This window comes from Bison bison, unplaced genomic scaffold, assembly GCF_000754665.1.
Source record: "Bison bison bison isolate TAMUID 2011002044 unplaced genomic scaffold, Bison_UMD1.0 scf7180017864473, whole genome shotgun sequence".
Lineage (NCBI taxonomy): Eukaryota > Metazoa > Chordata > Mammalia > Artiodactyla > Bovidae > Bison > Bison bison.
In genome coordinates this window covers 16,208,218-16,211,642 of record NW_011495034.1, presented here as the reverse complement: position 1 = coordinate 16,211,642, position 3,425 = coordinate 16,208,218, and positions in this window count along the sequence as shown.

Here is a 3,425-nt window from a genome sequence, read left to right as displayed (position 1 = left end):
ATGCGAAGAGTTGACTCATTGGAAAAGACTCTGATGGTGGGAGGGATTGGGGGCAGGAGGAGAAGGGGACGAACAGAGGATGAGATGGCTGGATGGCATCACTGACTTGATGGACGTGAGTCTAGGTGAACTCCGGGAGTTGGTGCTGGACAGGGAGGCCTGGCGTGCTGCGATTCATGGGGTCACAAAGAGTCGGACACGATTGAGCGACTGATCTGATCTGATCTGATCTGAGGAGTTCCAAAACTATATTGAATACAATTGGAGAGAATTGGCATCCTTGTCTCATTTCTGATCTTAGAGGAGATACTTTCAGGTTTTCACCATTGAGTATGATGTTAGTGCAGGATTGTCATATATGACCATTAATATATTGAGCCACATTCCCTCTATACTTACTTTGTTGGGAGTTTTCATCATAAATGAATATTGAAATTTGTCAAGTGCTTTTTCTGTGTGTATTGAAGTGATCATGTGATTTTCATCCTTTGTTTTGTTAATGTGATGTTATCACATTGATTAATTTGCAGATACCAAATTATCCTTGCATCTCTGGAATAAATCTCACTAGACTATGGTAAATGATGATTTTAATGTATTGTTGGATTCAGTTTGCTAATATTTTGTTAAGGATTTTTGCATCTATGTTCATCAAAGATTTCTTTTTCTGGTTTTGTATCAGGGTAATGCTAGCTTTGTAAAGTGTGTTTAGAAGGCTTCCTTTCTCTTCAGTTTTTGAAAGTCTTTGAGAAGTATTAAATTTGCTTTGAAGATTTTGTAGAATTTGCCATCTAGTCCTGGTGTTTTGTTCGTTGAGAGTTTTTTGATCACTGTTTCGATCTCCCTTTTAGTAATCAGTTTATCCATATTTTCTATTTCTTCATGAATTAGTCTTCAAAGATTATACATTTCTAGGAGTTTATCCAAGTCTATCTGCTTCCCTGGTGGCTCAGATGGTAAGGAGTCTGCCTGCAATTCAGGAGACATGATTGGGAAGATCCCCTGGAGAAGGAAATGGGAACCCACTCCAGTATTCTTGCCTGGAAAATCCCATCGACAGAGGAGCCTGGCAGGCTATCGGACATGACTGAGTGATTAACACTTTCAGTCTCCTTTTTAGTAATCAGTTTATTCAGATTTTCTATTTCTTCATGATATAGTCTTTGAAGATTGGATATTTCTAGTTTATCCACTTCTTGTAGGTTGTCCAATTTGTTGTTATATAATTATTTTTAGTAGTCTTTTATGATGCTTTGTATTTCTGTGGTATTAGTTTAACTTCTCTTTCATTTCTGATTTTTATTTGAGTTCTCTCTCTTTTTTTCTTGTTTAGTCTAGCTAAATGTTTGTAATTTTCTTTATCTTTTCAAAGAAAAAACTCTTAGTTTCACGGATCTTTTTTTTTTTCTCCAGTCTTTATTCGATTTATTTCCTCTCTGATCTCTATTTACTTCCTCCTACTAATTATGGGCTTTTCCTGTTCTTCTTTTTCTAATTCTTTTAGGTGTAAAGTTAGATTGTTTATTTAAGATTCTTTTTCTTGTTTCTTCAGGTAAGCCTCTCCTTTGATTAGTAGGAGTTTTTCAGTGAAATACTAACTCTTAGAACACCTCTCAGGTATAAACTCCTCATAAAATTTGAATTTAAGTAATGTGGCTGGAATATCTATTAATATTTTATTATACTATTTAAAATAAAAATTGAATTTCTATACCCATATATATTTATTTAGATCATAGACAAAAGGCCACCCATTATTTAACTTATGTTTTGAAACATGGAGGTGTATAATTTGATTAATTAGTTTCTCTATAAAGGACCTGTGGTTTCGAGATAAAATCTGAACTAAATTTTGGAGAAGGAGTAAGAGAGGATCACCAAGTGCATGAAGAAGGAGCAAGGGGACTCCAAGAAGAATTTATTACATTGAATTAGCAAGGAATAAAATGTGTGACCTTCTTGAAAAAAGTGAGGTTTGCACAAGAAATTGTTGAAAACTAAGAGGATCCAGACTGTGTAGAGTCCCATATTCAGGGTAGTATTAAACAACTGTTAAAAAGTATGACCTGTAGTGTCATAGATACCTTAACTCAAACTCATGTTCTATTATTTCCAACTAACAAAGGTGATTTATGACATTTCTTCTATCTTTGTTCCCTCATCTATATAAAGAGATAGTACCACTTTAAATATTAAATGATAAAATGAATGCAAAGTACTATTCCCAGGGCATGGTACATAGTAAATACTCATCACTAGATAATTTAAAATAATCAGTAGATAATCATCACTAGAAAATTTAAAATAATAATGTCTATAATCTTTGCTGCTAAGTCACTTCAGTCGTGTCCGACTCTGTGTGACCCCATAGACGGCAGCCACCAGGCTCCCCTGTCCCTGGGATTCTCCAGGCAAGAACACTGGAGTAGGTTGCCATTTCCTTCTCCAATATAATCTTTAGGTAGTTAAAATAAATAAACAATTCAAATGAGGTCTCTAGTGTTTGTTTTCCTCACGCTCTGTTAATTAGGGATGAATTATGCCTTAGATTTATTCTCAAATGGGAAACATTAATAAAACCAGCAAGACATGAACCTCCAATCAATTGGGCAATAGATGGCAAGTTTTTTCCAATCATACTTTACTCTTCTGTCGTCCTCCCTTACTCACCTGAAGTATTAGTTGCTCAGTCATGTCTGACTCTTTGTGATCCCATGGACTGTGGCCCTCCAGACTCCTCTGTCCATGGAATTCTCCAGGCAAGAATACTTGAGTGGATAGCTATTCCCTTCTCCAGGGGATCTTACTGACACAGGGATTGAACTTGAGTCTCCTGCATTGCAGGCAGATTCTTTACTGTCTGAGCCACTCATTCACTTCCACTCAAAACTGAGGAAATGTTGTCATTTGCCTGTCATTTCCTAAGTGTTGATTGCTAAAGTTTGCGAGATGTCAGTGAATAAGGCCATGTACGGGATAGTGGGGCTGCCTAGTTTCTGGTTCTCTACTTTCCAGCCTACTGTTCCTCTAGTCCATTCCTAGGGCTGTTTCCAGTGTGACTCTAAAAATGTAAACAGGCAACACAGAAATACAAAGGATCATAAGAGACTACTATCAGCAATTATATGCCAATAAAATGGACAACATGGAAGAAATGGACAAATTCTTAGAAAAGTACAACTTTCCAAAACTGGACCAGGAAGAAATAGAAAATCTTAACAGACCCATCACAAGCATGGAAATTGAAACTGTAATAAAAAATCTTCCAGCAAACAAAAGCCCAGGTCCAGACAGCTTCACAGCTGAATTCTACCAAAAATTTAGAGAAGAGCTAACACCTATCCTGCTCAAACTCTTCCAGAAAATTGCAGAGGAAGGTAAACTTCCAAACTCATTCTATGAGGCCACCATCACCCTAATACCTG